The sequence below is a fragment of the Indicator indicator genome, chromosome 15 (genome assembly GCF_027791375.1).
Source record: "Indicator indicator isolate 239-I01 chromosome 15, UM_Iind_1.1, whole genome shotgun sequence".
NCBI classification, from domain to species: Eukaryota; Metazoa; Chordata; class Aves; order Piciformes; family Indicatoridae; genus Indicator; species Indicator indicator.
Genome location: NC_072024.1, coordinates 5,274,422 through 5,291,295, shown reverse-complemented (window position 1 = coordinate 5,291,295; position 16,874 = coordinate 5,274,422).

Genomic DNA, 16,874 nt, shown 5'->3' with positions numbered 1-16,874 from the left:
CTCTTTGAAGGCCCTCCATATTACTATAGCTGAGCTGTGTCCTACAGCTTCTGGAAGCTTTGGAGAGCACACAGGACACCTCTGTTCTTGACCTCAGTACACGAATGTGTACAAGGAATTTCCCCTGACCATTTACTATCCCCGGTACTATAGTCAACGGTTGGCTGGGTATCTGAGCAAATTTACTTGAACTCTTTATTTCCCAGGTCTTATTTTACTAAGGAAGGCAATAAATCAATGACAGGAAAAGTACTCACCAGGCAGAAATTGGGTAGCTCCATGACTTAATCAGCACTGATTAATGCCAGTCGGGAACCTACCTCTGTGTTTCTTTGGAATATATTTTGGAAAGCCTAGTAGTTCCTAGCAGAGTTTTGCATGAAAAATTACTTTCATATTCCTGTCTCTCCTTAACTACTAAGTTCCTTGAGGCTCACAACATCTTTCCATGTAGGTATGTACAGATTCCATATGGAGCAGTGCTGCCTTCAAAGATGGAGCCACATGATGACTGGAGAGCCCAGTGCCAGGGCTGGGTGACGGTCAGCGGAAAAGCCCTGGCAGCTGCAGCCGGATAAGACTCTTCTCTTCCTCTCTGGCTGTAACAAAGTGAAAACACTGAAGATACGTCAGAGAGCAGCAGCCAAAGGTAGGGATGGGGGACAGAGCTGCGTCAGAAACAGCCCTTCGTCTGTGGGGGTGGAAGGGGAGCCGTGACTCCTGAGGAAGGTCAAGGCTGTCCAGTGAACAACCCAGGCAAGAAACCCCCAGATGGATAAACAATCCAGACATCTGGTGAGATCCCAGCATTGCTGCAATCAGCGAGGTTTTGGCACTGACTTTGACACTGCCAGGATTTCCCTTGTAATTAGCAGCGTGCAGCCCGTCTGGGGAGGATGTTCCCTCCGGAAAGCTGCTGGAACCGGGCTGTGAATGGAGCTTAATCTCTGTGAAGCAAAGAACAACACCTAGTTAGTCTCTGCCCCCCAAGTGTGAGAAAAATTCTCACTTGAACTCAACAAATATTAGATGCTATCAATAGTTCTGACTAATGTCTGGCTTGATCGCTGCCATGATTTTTTAAGGTTCTCTCATTAGCTATTGAATGACCATCACAGCACTGGAACAGACTGGCAACAGCTATGAGAAGGGATTCAGGGCTTGAAGCATGGCAAAGGGAGAGTAAAGCCTAGAGCATGCAGAAAGTGTTTGTGTACCCTTCTTTAGCATCAGCCAGTCAGGTGGGCAAATTAAAACAGAGCATGGTATAAAGCTCAGACTTGTGAGACTATCAACAGTAATAGATATTTCAGTTTCCACAGTTATCCAGCCACACACACACAGACAAAATACCTCCACAACATGGCTTTTCTAAAAAAAAAAAAAAAAAAAGGTAAAATGTGTGTTGTAAAAGACCTTAGCTACCTGTATTTGAAGATCGTTGTCTGAAAAGATGAAAAACACACATTTTCATTTCATTTCAGATTAGCATGGTAAACAGCTAGATCTGTTCTTTCAAGTGGAGCATTCAGCTCCATTTGTTAGCTTTGTTGCTGATATTTCACCTCTCTTTTATTTACTCAACATAGTCTGACAAGAAATTTTCAGTGAGATAATATATCTACATGAAAGATTGGCTTGGAGAACAAGTCCAAAGGTTTCAATGGGACAGAACCAATTATTCATTTCTTGCTGTATTGGTCTGCCTCTACTCCACAGAAAGCATTTGGAAGAGCTGCCCAACCAGCTGAACAATTTTGGTAGTAAATTACATTCTCTTTTTAGAAGAAAAAATAAAATAAAATAAAATTGGGACAACAGTGTAAATCAGGATTGCAGCCACTCACTTGCAAAAAAAAAATTCAATTCACAAGTGATGGAAGCTATCACCCTGTAAAACAATGTCCTCTCCACAGCCAGGCAGGACAGCCTGCCAAAAGGAGTTCCCAATACAAAGTAAATTAACAAATGCTCCTGTTGCTTTTTGCCACACAAAAGTAGACAAACTATATAGAAGTCAGCTTGACTTTTCCTGAACAGCACAGTAGAAATGATCCCTACACAGCAACCAGTTGTGTGAGGATCAACCAGCAAGGAGATTCTGAGGCTGAACTAAGGCAGGTGATGGAGGACCCTTACATTCTTCAGTAAATATCAGTAAGAAAATTGCTTACCTGGTCTGGATAGCCCAAAAATACATAAACTAGAGCAGTTTCCCATGTAGCCCATTCCAGCTCAAATCAGAACTCCCCCTGACTCCAAGTCACTGAAGTCTGCTATGCTTCAGCGGCTGCAGGTAGAGTAGAGTGACTCCAGCTCTTGCATCAGCAGCGCAGTAAGTGATGATGGGAAGTTTTTACAACCTGAGAGCACTTTCTAAGTCAGCAGTCAATAAGAAAGGATAAAGGGTATTAAAAAAAAAGGTATAAATAAATAAATAAACGTGTTAGAGAAATGAGAGGGAATGGACAGTGCATTTAAAAAAAATAAATGGAGAAACCACAGTATACAAAAAACTTACCCAAGAGAAAAAGCCAGGCCTTCATGATGTTCCTGTAGGAACCAAGGTGAAATCTCCCCTCTGCTTTGATGATGGAGGATCAGGTCCTTAGGAAAATGGGGAAGTTTGGACATAATGAAAAGGAAGAGTGTAGTGCAAAGTGAAGGAGAATAAGTGAGCAGTGCTGTTGAAAAATAACGATTCAGTAGGTAGTAGGAAATATTGTCATCTCTGCACACATCCAAGGACTTAAGTGACCCACTACTCTGGCTGAGGATCTGCTCCATTAGTAATGAGAAAGAGCAATTTAAACTATGGCTTTTTTTCATTCTGTTTTATAGAGGTTTGAGGCATACGTTATCAAAGGCTCCAATTCTGGCCAAAGTCCACAGGTATTATCACCTGTGGTCAGGCCCTGGATAGAAAGATCAGAGCTATCTTTGCATAGCCCTACTACCAAAACCAGATCAATCAGAAGTAACTCAAAAGGAAATATTCTACAGGGAACAGATGAAGATGCATTTAGAGGAAATAATCCCCATTCAGGATGCCATTATTAAAAGAGAGAGATAACTATGAGAGCTGTGATATGTCAGGGCAACCTCGTTGACATTGGACTGGAGAACTTCTACTGTAAAAGCAGAGAAACTAGGTCAGTGCTTTTTGAAGAGAGGAAAGCACAGGCTGGACATCATTATTTTATATATGATTCTAAGGGGACTAGCTAGGAGAGATGTCAGAAAACTAGTGTCAAATACAAGAACAAATGGACAGGCTCTAAGAAAGGGAAATGAAGAGAAATTAAGGAGGCTTAAGCTCAAGAGATATAAACATTTCTGTACACACTAAGGGGTCGATGCAAGGACTGGGACACAGAAAGGGCTAATAAGAGCAACCAATAAGGGTCTGTGAAAGGAAAAGCTTTGTGGGGTACAGCCACCTGAGAGAAGACAAATCTGTCTCTTGATCTTGGTCTGTCCCTAGAATTGCCCAACTTTCAATCTCAAAATTACTTCAAGATTCACATGTAGTAAATCTCTGTGCAAGCACAATGGATTGAAGGGACAATTCAGCTTATCACTCTAAGATAAAACTCAGAAGGTTTGCCTTCTAATTCTATTAATATAAATGTAATTACAAAGGCTAATTCCAATTCAAATGTTAACTTATAAAGGTTGGTGGAGGTAGCAGCCTACAGAGAAAGAGATGATGCTGGCATCCCTGATCCTTACATTTGATCAATAGTTCAGTGCTAGTAGACTTTATTTATGAGTTGGAGCATATGGTTTGAAAATGAGCCTAATGATTAGGTGGTGTGTGTATAAACACACACTTCTTTAAGCACTAGGATATATGTATGTTGCAGTTGTCTCTTAAGAAGAAAGGAAAACCTCTCTGTGGTGTTGTAACAGATTAGAATAGTCTTTATTTCCCCTCTCCCCCCCCCCCCCAAAAAAAAAAGAAGCAGAATGCTAACTATCATGCACTTGCAAGCATGACTGCCAGAACATGCTGCTTTAAACACAGATCAAACCTATACTCAGTTTGTCCTAAGTATCTGACATGTATAACAGTCACTAGGAAAAAAAAATAAAAGAAAGCAAAGACAAAAGAAGCTGATTGAGGTAATATCCTGGGGCAAAGGGAATTTGAAGAGGGGAGAATCAGTGGACTGTGTAGCATAGGGCTCTATTGGTGCATTTTCCTATATTCTCTGAGTTCAGCTGGCAGAAATAGGCATGGCAGTATTGAAGATTATGGGGCTATAGTATGGATCTGGTCCCAAACAGATATGTATGCTAATTCCTATAAAGAAGAAAACAGGAAAAAAGTTAGCATGAACATAGCAGACCAAACAGTTCCATTGAATATGAGTCAAATTCTGAGATCCTGTAAAAACTGTAATGCCAGCCCTGTTCCTTGGGAACTTTTTCTTGTACTAACCTGGTCTGAGTAATGTCACAGACCCTTCTCCCTTTTAGCCCAATGGTTAAACAAGAGAGATTTTTGAAGTGAAAGTGTGAGGAGAAAAGAGTTTGAGTGTGCTGTAGCTCTGTCCCTTCTGTTCTGCTCAGTGGTAGCAGGAATGTACCTGTGCCTTCCAGATCATAAAAATCCATAACAACAAGGTGCTCAGAAATCTGCAGTTCAACAGAGGCAGGTTTTGAAAACTTTCATAGTACCCTCAGATCAATTTTGAACTGCCAGGATATGCTACTGAGATGAACAGGCTCATCTCAACCACTCTTATAGCCAAGGAGACATTGATGTTGACATGGAACCAAAACTTTGTCACAACGCCGGGAAGGAGCAAGGATCACAGAAGTGAATGATACTGATCAAAGCAGATGAGAGTCAGGGCTGTTTGTACAGGAGATGCAAACTCACACACATACCTCTGTGATCTGAAGCTGTCAGAGTTAATATGCTGTCTATTAAAATTTGTTCAAATACAGCACCTGTCATAGCAGATACAGGAATGGTGTTTGTTAGGTCAATCTTATGTGGGAAGAGTGAGGTATAGTAGGAGGGGAGCTAAGCCTAGCTGGCTGGGAGTGGGTGCATAACATAAGCACTTATCTGTGCACCTTGTCCTAGGTTATTGCACTACATGGACTTCAGTTTTACTCTCATATGACTGTTTCTCACAATCTCAATAATACTTGATAGTCTGGCAAGCTTTAATATTTTTTTTCCAGCAGTACTCTGCTAGGAAAGGGAATGCAATTCTTGTGCTTTACTGGTTGGCTGCAGCAGAGATGAGACTGGAAAGGGTTTTTCTCTAGCCAGAGCTGGAGCTTAAGGCTTTCACCATCCCGTTGCACCCTCATGGATCAATGCTCACAGGGGAACAAGTGGCAGCATCCTGGCAGCACAGCCACCACAAGCCTGGTACTGCTGTGCTAATACTCTGCTGCTGTTTTGGGAGCATATAAAACAGTGGTATCCAGAATACTTAAGACAGATATTGTGCTGAAGAAAATATGATGGCCAACGAGTTTTCCTCTCTCTCTAGGGCTTAAAGAAACATACCATTACCATAGCAGCTGGGCACTCTGTGGGAAGAGCTTTCACAGCTCATTCATATACAATCACAAAAGATTACTTGTATTATTGTGTGTCCTTCAACAATTGCAAAGCAGTGGATTTGTATTTCAGGCATTCCCATAAGTCATTGTTATTGTCCGTGCCATTGTTGTCCACTTTAACCTGAACTCTGAAAGCTCACTGCAGATCAGGTAGTTTCAGAGCAAGCCTGTGTTCTTAATGAGTAAATGAAGTTACTGTTACTTTAGTTTATTCTAAGTGTTGAAACCAGCATGGGATCTAACCTGGAATAGTCATCTTGAGAATATTGCGGTGGAAAGCAGAGCGTAGGATTTAACACTGGAAATTAGAAGTTGATCCTACTTCTTACATAAAATTGAGATTGACAAAATTGAGGTTTATCTACATAAACCTTTAAACAAAGATGTGGCTCTGAATCAAAATTAGGGAACTGGTGAAATGAAGTTGAGGATTTTGTTCTCTTAAAGGAGACTTGGCCAGTAAGACAGCCAGTAGTGAGAGCTGGCACAGCAAAGGGCTAAAAACAGGTGTTAATAAAGTCAGTTCTTTATCTAGAGGTCAATTTGGAATAAATCAGGGTTGTTTAAAAATGACAACTATTGATTAATTAAATTTATACTTGGAGCTTAGCCCTCTTAGTTTAGAAGAGTCTGTGCACCAGATTGGTATGTATGACCAACTGAAAGAAAAAAAAAATCATTATGTAATGAATTACTTTTCTAATGCTTAAAGTGGGTTTGGAGGTCTCTTCCCTACAAAGTGCAAATAAAGGGGGCTTTTGCAAGTCTCTCTCAGCACTCAGATTCCATGAAGTATCCTACCCTATGTCTGACTCTAAAGAATAGCTTGTCCATCTCCAAAATGCATTCCTCAAAAGAAGGAGTGAGGTAGTTTGAAAGTTGCTGATGGGTGCCAAAACCCAACAGCAAAACCTGCAAAGCTGACCTGCATGGCTCTACAAGCAATTTTTAGACTTACATGGATGCAGTTAAAAGTTAGCAGAGACTGAGCTTAGGGCTGGAAGAAGAACACTCAGCACACAAACCCAAAAGCACACACAAACACAAACCCTAAGCTGGAGATGGTGCTGCAGCGTGACTCACATCACACCAGCTCACTTTGTGCCAGAACTAAGGCAGGACCAGGTGATATCAGGCCCTTTGCACATGGAGGGGAACCAGCTGGAAGAGTGGCAACGTTTGAGGCAATGTGGTACCAGATGCAGGGGGCTGGAGGCAAGTGAAAGAAGGAATGAAGGGGCACCATGATGGCATAAAGTGATACACTGTCACAGGCAGCTCCCAAGCTGATCCCACACTTAAAAATAGATTGACATTTGTCCAGGAGGTGAGTTTGTTATTCTGTAACTACAGCATTTTCTATTATGTTTGATAAGGGAAAGAAGATTGGATCTTGGTCAGAAATATAAAAAATTCGTCTCCTAGCAGGGGATAATAGCAGGAGAACAGGGTCAGATGACAACTGCAGATGTAAAGGAGTTCAGTGCAGTCCCTGGAAAAGAAGACGTTTGGTGCTGGGCTGTGATGCTGTCCCACAATCAGAGATGGACCACCTTTGTGTCACACAGGCAGGGGGGGGTCCTGAAGGCAGAAGCCCCAGGTGCTGCTCTGCTGGTCTGCCCTCCAAAACTGTCCCTCTTGGGTCCTGCTGGACAATTTTTGTTGAAAGTCAATTTAACATCACACAGAAAGTCCTAAGAGCAAGAAAGATAGGGCCAACGTGCCAGTAAGACCTTAACTTTGGAGTTGTTCAGTCTGGAGAAGAGAAGGCTGTGGAGAGATCATATTGTAGCTTTTAAAGACTTAAACAGGACCTAAATGAAAGGTGGCGACAGACTGTTTATCAAGGCCTGCTGTGACAGAAGGGGTGATGGCTTTATCCTTAAAGAGGGAGATTTAGAGTAGGTAATAAGAAGAAATCTTTTACATTGAGGGTAGTGATACACTGGCCCAGGTTGCCCAGAGGGGTGGTAGATTCCCCATCTCTGGAACTGTTCCAGGTCAGGTTGTTTGGGGCTCTGAGCAACCTGACCTAGTTGAAGATGTCCTTACTAACTACAAGAGGTTTGACTAGATGAGCTTTAAATGTCCTTTTCAAGCCAAACCAGTCTGTGATTCTGTGATCCAGTGGAAGTATTGGGGTGGAACTGGGAATAGGACTGTGGTGTGCTGTGCATGGTGTGAAGGAGGTGTAATCTGTTGGGGAGGGGTGTGTGTGTGCACAGGTATGTATATATGCAACATATCCCTAGATGGACATGGTGAATGCTTGTACTGCCTGGCCTTTGCACGTTAGGGAGTGCAAAAAGCTTAACTTTCTGCAAAAATCCAAAGCTCTTTTGTTTCAGTGTATAACTGTTGATCTAAAATGGGAGTTCTTGTTTTCTAATTCACAAAGCTTAAAAGATCGCTCATTTTATATTAAAATGATAGCCTTTGCAAGAGACCTTCAATCTAATTAAAGCCAGGAGATTAGCATCCCTTAGAATATTTGCAAAGCCTGCAATGGGAAGTTAATGAAATGTGTACACTTTTATAAAGCTTTAATTTTTAATGAAATAATTCAGGACATGGACCTTGCTCCTCTGCCTTACCGGCTTTGTCCAGCACAGGGACTGTTTGCAAACAGCACAAGGTTTTGGGGTGAAGAAAACAGAGGGCAAGATAATCGAGAGGCTTCTTTGGAACTACAAACCAGTCTTTTATCTCTTCTGTTCAGTCTGAGAGTTTAAGTATTCCTGATTAATAATTATGAATGAGAATATGGTTCTAGAATGACAGTAATTCCTTAAGGTTATGAATATATGTGTGTGTGTGTATATATAACAATTTTAATATATAAGGTATACTACATATTATATATATATATAGACATAAATAATAAATATACTATATATATAAATATATAAGCAATATATACAATTATATATAAAAGCACAGTGACCTTAAATGAAGTAAATAAGGGCAAAGAGAGGGCAGCATTGTGAAGGAATGTCTCATTGTTTGTAAACCTGGGCAGTGCTCAGAGGTGAGGGGAGCAACCAGGGCTGAAACAGTCTGGTTCAGAGGAGATGACCAAAGGAAATCCTAAGTAATTCCAGCCAACTTTTAGGTTAGGCTCCTCTAATGATGGTCCCACTCCTCTGTTATCACTTGAGGATGAAGCAAAGAAGCAAAAAAGCTGAAGCACAGAAAGAAGCAAGCCCAGTTCAAAGAAGTATTTGCCCTCCCTGGTGTTGTGGGGCACAGTATCCCCGGGGGCCACGCACACCCTTTCCTGGGATGCTTTAGAAACAGATACACCATGAGAGCTATTTATTGAATCTGCTTCTTTCACCTTTGCATTACTGAGTTTTGCCACCAGAAAAGCTGGCTGTTGCATTCCAAACAGCCTTTTCTCTCTCTCTCTCTCTTTTTTTTTTTTAATAGCACCAGCTCTACTTTACATTATGCTTACTGGATCTTTCTGAAACCTAAATGTTAGAATATCCTAATCTTGCTCTACATTTGAAAGCTAAAAGATAAACCTGTTGTTTAATGAAATCCACAACACTACAGGAATAGTAACCATTGTGTTTCTTCATTTCAAAGAGCAGCTGAAATCTAACATCTGGTGTAACTGTACAACCCTGACCTTAGGTCACAGTAAGTATTGTATTGTTGATGATGGATACGCTTTTTTCATTACCATGCTGTCTCCATTCTTTCAGCATCCATGCTGTGAATCCCCAGTTACAGCCAGGACTATTGATAAATACTGGTTTGTTTTTTTTTTTTAATACAATTCATTTTCTTTTTTTTTTCCTCCACACTTTTAAGAATGCATTGTAAGATTATTTTCTTTTTTCAAATGGCTCTTCCAGTTTGTTGTCAACAATATAGTATTGTAAGAGCAAACTCTTCTGCATGATAGCTCCAACACACAATGATCAAGGGTTATGTGTCTGAAGATGCAGCTATGATCCTGAAAGAACAGTGTCACAGGAAGGTGATCCTCTACATCTAATGCCTTCCCCTGTACTTTCCCCTTTGGATGCTTATTTTCTTAAAACCCTTGTAGGACTAGGGCTTCAGGTTTAAATTGTGAAGCAGATGTGGACACCTGTGAATGTGTCTTTTCACATTGTTGTTGCAAGATTTGAGTCCCTGTGCAGGAAATGAGGCCCTGGATGATTGCTGTCACAGAATTACAGAATGGTGAAAGTTGGAAGGGACCTCTGGAGACCATCTAGTCTGATTCCCTATGTACACTGTTTCTAAGACCTGGGGTAATATGGACCACATTGGCAACTGTGAGGCAGCTCACAGTACTTTAACCAGGTCTCCCAGCAAGCCTAGTGATGTTGCCAGCCAAGAAATTAAGAAACTGCCCTGGTAGATGAAAGTTCTGTTCAACTCATCCACATAAAAGCCACCACTATCTCCACCATTCAAAGGAAAGAGGGAGGGCAGATTTTTACCAATGATCTCTATTTGTGTGCTTTGGTGAGTGTATCTATGCCCAGAACCTTTCTCCCCATTTCTTTGCATCTCTCCAAGAGCTTATAAAGACTCTTAGCATCAGAGATGTGGCTTTGCCCCCTAAAACTATGAAAACTCAAATTTGTTTTCCAGTCCTTTGGGCTCCACGAGCCCAGGCTCATTCTTCTTGATTCTTTGGGACAGAGATGCTGACTGAGATTTCTGGACACATCAACAGCAAAGGGGAAATATTTTCCTTCCTAACTCCTACACAGTCTGTGCTCTCCCTAGGTGCTAATACTGCCTCATGGTGTTACTACATCATGAAGCAGAGGTAAAGCAGAATATCTTTGGCTTACTGTGCTGCCTACAGAGATGTGCAGAATGAAGTTCTGACTCCCTTGAAGTCTCTACAGTTTTGCTAACCCAGCACCAAGCAGTACAGAAAATATCTGAAGGCATCGCATTTACACATTTAAGAAACATCTATTCATTCCAGTTCTGGCAAAGCTAAATACATTTATAGATTTGCTCATAATTATTTTTAGAGCAGAAATTCTGTTTGCTTGACAATATCTGAAAAATGAAATACCTGGGGCAACATCACTGAGTGCAGCTGGTACATTGGAAATACTTGCTGAAATTGTGAGGGCTTTGTTTAATACCTCTCAAACCAGAGGACATCATTCAGTGAGGACAGCTTGGCTGATGGGCTGATGGTGTGCTCCACTACATCAGCTGTTCTCCCTGTCCTGGCTCTGCAAGCAGGACTGCACTTCCCAAGGACTGAGAGCAAGGTTAACTTCAGATTTTTCTCTGCCCATTCAGTACAAAAAACCCACAGCTGCTGCCTCCTCTCCCCACTCCCCATATTGACAAACACACACACACCCTTAGAGGGACTACTTCTTCCTATTCTAGATGTTCATGCTTTGCAGTTAAGCAGTATTTTTTTCATGCAGTGACCTCAAGAAGGTTTGTCAAGACTTGGAGCAGACTGCCAGGGGAAGTGGTGGACCTCCCATCCCTGGATGTAATCAAAAGACTTGTAGATGCAGTGCTGAGGAACACAGTTTAGTGGTGGACTTGAAAGTGCTGGGTTAATGGTTGGACTTGATGATCTTAAAGGTCTTTTCCAGCTTAAAACATTCTATGCTTTGCAAACATTTAATTAAACCTTTCTGCCTCTGCTCCATATGCAATATGTACTGGTCCCTTTGACCAGATAAGCAAACAAAAGCATGAGAAAGCACCAGCAATCTACAACTTAAGCTCTTTTCAAGGATTTTTAAACAGGAAGTCAAACCAGAGGTATCTAAAGTCAGCAATGAAAACACAGTTGTGGCTCAGTCTGGAGCACAGAGACGCACAGCACCTTCTCCTGCAGCCACAAGCTGAGGACATCAGATGAACGTCTAGGCACAGCTGTGCAGGTGGGACCCAGCATCCTTGGATGTCACAGGGATGGCACTGGGCTTCTCTGGCACAAAGATGCAGAAGGCTCCAGGCTAGCTGTGAGTTGAAAAGCATTAGAAAGATAGTTAACAAACCTCCTATTTTCTTCCTACCCATTCTGCACTTTCCATGACCTCTTCCTTCCATTGGTAAAAATAAATTGAATTCAGCACCTTTAAAGACCCTGTCTGGATCCATAACATTCATAACCATGCTGTAACCATGAATGAGAAGCTAAGAGAGAGTATGGTATGTATCCAAGGGCTTTTTTGCTTTTTATATGTTTACATATACCAGCCAATGGTCAGCAAATAAGCACCACAGCTTTTAATGAAACGTTGGAACCATCTGTTTTAATCTGCAGTTTAATTTCACTGTAAAATATTAAAGTTGTTCTGATGGTTGGTTTAGTATAGCTGCTTTATGTGGAAAGGATTGAGTATCCCAGAGCAATTACACTGCACTGAGCACATGCTATGGGTAGTGTATTCTGTATTGTTGTTTTCTTCCATTAAAAACACTAAAAAGCCTTCTTAATACAGCACAGCAGAATTTGAGGTCTCTCTTTTTTGTTAGGAAGAGGTAGCAGATGCTGAGGACAAACATTAAGGATCTTTTTGAGAGCAGAGTGAGTTTTTCAAAGTGCTAAAAATAAAGTTTTTAAAAGCTAGCATGCAATGAAGCAAAGAGGGGCTGAGGAAGAGGAGAGGATTTCCACGTCATGCAGAGAAAAGCGCCCCAAGCTGATGGTCAGCGTGTGGCAGTGCCTGTGTGACAGCATCTAGTCATTCCCTCAGCAGTGAATTAACCTTTGCAGCATCAGAAAGGAGCTGGGAATGTGGAGCTTGTGCTGCCTTTCCTGCCTTGCTGCAGCTGATCAGGGCAACGGAGAGGCATCTCACTTTGATGGCATCTCCTGCAATGCATTACATCAACAAACCAACCATCCCTTACATTAGTGAAGTAATACAGTACGACTAAACTGTGAAAAGTTATTTTACATCACTTCTGACTCTGACTTTTTGCCTTTACCAGCAGCTGAATTATAACACAGGACTAAAATACCCACTCTTGTTTACGGCAGTGCTAAATTTAGGCAGCTGATCCCTCCTTCTCTGCTCCCACATCACATCCCCACTCGATGTCTTCAGGCCTCTAAAGAGACAGTGGCTGAGAAAGGAAGAAACCTCTTCAGAAGCAACAATTATTCCAAGTTATTGCCACTTATGTTTGGCAACTGGGCGGGGTTGGTGCAGTGTACTGGTAGTTAACCATCTTCCTTATTTTCATATGGCTTGAGCACTTCTGTTGATGTGTGCCTTGCAATACCATGACATCTTGAGATGGTTCTCCCTTAGAGGAAGCAACTCCTTTTTCTACATCCACCAGCACAGCAAGCCTGTGGGCTGGCTTGAAAGGACAGCCAAATATTGGTCTTTCAGCAAGTTCAAGTTTTCCCCCCATCAAAAATTTCACATGTGACCTTGAATAAGACCAATCACTCTTGAGGAGCAGCTTCCCATGCCATGGTCCCATTCTGCCTCTCTTCTGGGCTGCATGTCTGACAGCTTCTATGATGGCTGGAATGGATATAGGGCAATAGTGAGGAGCTTGAGTCATTAATGTTGGTGTACCCAAAATACAGAGCTTTCCTCCATGTGCTGTGACTCAGGGGTCTCTCAGGGCTCTGCCAAGAGGGGCATGTGCATATTTTCCCCTGCTGAAACTCCCCATCTCAGAGGCAGGAAGCATTGCAGCCCCACAAATCTGATCCTTTAGCTAATCTAAAGCCCTGTAGGGAGTTGGGGCTAATTAACTCAGCACCATGGCATGCTGACATAACTGTATGGCTTCTGGGACCCAAGCTAGTATTTCTGCCCAGCACTCTGCTGCACTGTATGATCTCTGTGCTTGGCCAGCGCTTGCTCAGAGAGAAGCAGGCGACTTCTCCTGCAGAGGCTGGAGAGAAGCAGGGGCTGCACATAGCAGCCGCCCTCCACCCCCAGACTCTGCAGCAGTCATTTTCCATCCTACCCGTGGCCACGTGTCACTGGGTGTTATTTAGAGTATGTGCTACTTGCAATGCTTTTTTCCTGAACATAAGCTGGAAATTACTGATTTTTACCTTACACAGCTAGTATAAAAGCACTAATGTCCTAATGAAGAGTCTCACTTAGCTAAATGCTTCATGCAGCTGAGTAAAACAAAGAATTTTACTAGAGCTTAACCCAGTCGTTAATAAGCTTTTTAACCCTGACCTTTCAAATCAATGATCTACCACTGGTTTTACCTTTCAAGAAGGAATTCCATTTTCAAGTGATAAAACATATTTTGCACTCCTTACAATCTAATGATTATTCGCAGCGTTACTGGATATATGAGGCCATCAAACCATTAGAAGGTATAAAATGTATTAATGTACAGCATTCATGGCTACATTTGCTTTAGAGTCAATAAAAGGGAAACAATTTATAAAGGGCATTTATGCTCATTACGGAATATCGATAGATTGTTTCTCCCATCGCTTCTGAAGTATGAAGGACTCCCTTTCCTGATGGATAGGAGAGGATTTGCATAAGCTTTCTGCTTACACCCTGAAACTCTCCAGCACAAAGCACCGTGCAGGGGTTTATGGCCAGGCTTTGGGCTAGGATGATGCAAGGTAGTATCCAAAAATTCTTCCTTCCCAGGGGACCGAGCGTCTCAATTTGGGAGTTCTTCACAGCTCTGTCAAGGTTCTGTAGACACCTGTGGTGCTTTGCGCACCAGACATGAATTATCACAAGGCTGTGGGCAAACTTGATCAAGGTTGGAAAAGAAGAAGAGAATGTATTTGTGAGGAAGGTCAGTCAGGGCTGGAGACCACAAATGATGGCAGACCTTTGCAGAGTACCCTTCTAAGCAGGAGGACAGGAGAGGCTGCTTGATGCCTACGGAGGGAAAACCAGAAAGGAATTATGTGTGGAGTAGAAGAGAATGTAGGAGCACTGGCACTAAAGCTAGAGAGAAATTTCATAATTTGTCCAAGTGAATAACTCAATTAACTGCAGAAATAAAATCTATGAAGAGACAAGTGAGTAAGGCACTGGCCTGAGTCTCAGCAGACCTGGATTCAGTTCCTGGCTGTTTTCAGATTTCTGTCTGACTTTTGGCAAGCCTCTTCAACTCTCTGCGCCTTGGTTTCCCATCTGTTAAAGAGGAATAATAATATTTCCTGTCTCTCCTGCCTATTCCAGCAGTAAGCTCTTCTGGGCAGGCACCATCTCTCTCACAGTGTGTACAGGACTTTGCTGGCAGGGTTTTGATCCTTGCACTAAAGCAGGACATACAGAGATGAACAGTGACACGCCACAGAAGGCCACTTATTAACAGTTTCTGATGACTAGGGGACTAAATGATGTGCTGTAACTTGCTAAAAGGATTTAGTAGTGTGGGTTCCTCAAGGACAAAAGAAAAACAATACCAGTCAGTGAATCAGAGAAGTGATTCCCACCTCTGTTAAGATTTGCAAGACTCTGAATGCATTTTCTGAGGTAGTTTGAGAGAACAGAGAAAACATTAACCACTGCACAAAAGCAGAGTTAACCTTCCCCATTTCTCATCTCACTCCCTGTACTTCTGTGGATGGACTGACCTTCTCAGCATGGCTCACTGACAAGCCACCTCCTCGATGCACACAGTGGCTCCCCATGCATGCACATGCTCACACCCAGCTGGTAGGGTGAAATGGTGCCCACTCATGGGCACACAGACAACACAAGCAAGACTAGGGCATATCAGTTGCAGAGCACTGGTTTAAGAGAACAACCAACAAATAGATAAAATTAAATCTCAGCTGCAGAGACTTTCTGGTAATAAGCAGTCCCAATTAGAAATGCAAATGTCACTGAAAGGGAGCATGTCTGTTGACAGTAGACTTTGAGGGAAGCTTTGGTTTTAGTGCTAGTAAATTAATCTTTAATTATGAGCATGCCTCACTTCTGAAAGAAATGCCCTGAACATGCTGAACTGATGGCATGAGAGAGGTTCTGGCTGTTGCTTTCTTCTGTCACATGAAGCATCTCACCCTCATAAAGCATAGGAGAGCCTTTTTGACTGGTGGTGGATTAGTCCAACCAGTGCCATTGACTCTCCAGGTGCAAGACATCATCAACATGTTAAAAACATTGGCATTAAACTAACATGCTTTTGATAAGTATAAAAACCTAGATGAAGAGTTATCAAAGTCTAGGTTTTCCAACAGTCATCGCTCCTGCAGTCCGTATCTTCTCTGGCTTGGTTGTCTCTCCTCCGTGTAGACCACATCTCACCAGCAGAAGAGGATCACAAGATGCTACAGCAAACCCCCATTCAGGCCAACAATGAGAATGTCCAACACCTCCACTCCCGTGCTGGCTGGATTATTAAAATAGCATTTCCCCTTCCAAGTAAGTAAATACTGGCAAGTTTGTCTTGTGGCAGCCAGCATCTTGTCTCCCTGAGAACTGGGCTGGTGTCCTGCAAAGCTGAAAACCCAACACTCTCAAACCTGAGTGCACCAGATACACCAGATCCATATTCTGAAGTGGAAGATAAAATGAAGTAAGGAAATATGCTCTAGAAATCTTATTATTAAAGTTAGAAAAAGCCTCATTTCTTGAAGTTATGATGTCTTGCAGTCATTTTCCCAGCAAGCTTTCAGGGATTTTTTTTTTTTTTTTTTAGCCTACAGCTAAAAGACTTTGCCCTAAAACCTTCATTGCCCTAAATAGGCCATGGTTGCACACCCACCTCAGAAGGCCCAGAACACCTGGTTTCAGGCACAACAAGAAGATCAGAACATAACTTATCATAAATATGCATATGTGACATGAGAACCTGCTGCCTGCTTGGAGAGATGCCATAATTGACGGAACAAAGTACAACAAGACTTCACATCACTGGTGGATCAGGAGAACAGAGGTAACTGAAAGGCTAGAAAATTACAGGTTTACTGACATTCTGCTCAACCTTACCCATTCTTTACTGAAAAGAGATAATAACTATCTATAGAAGATCTGTCTTAAGGCTCCATTCATTCCCTCTCACTAGCCCAGCTGAGAGGTGGTGTAATATAACCCACGCCGGCATCTGGCGTGTCATTTAATTACCCCTTCAGCTTACTGGGAAAATGTTTGAAGTGTCAGGGTAAGCAAACTATAAAAATATATTTCCCTTGCTCCAGGAGAGCTCCTGCAATGGCAACCAGAGAAGACGGGGCCTGCTCCAGCCATTATTCTGGGTCTCTGTGAGGAAGATGATGCAGAAGGATCTAACTCATGAACAATTGTTGCCCTTTGATGAGACACCATCTGCTCCTGGCAGCTTGGCTCCAATTTCCCAGCAGAGAC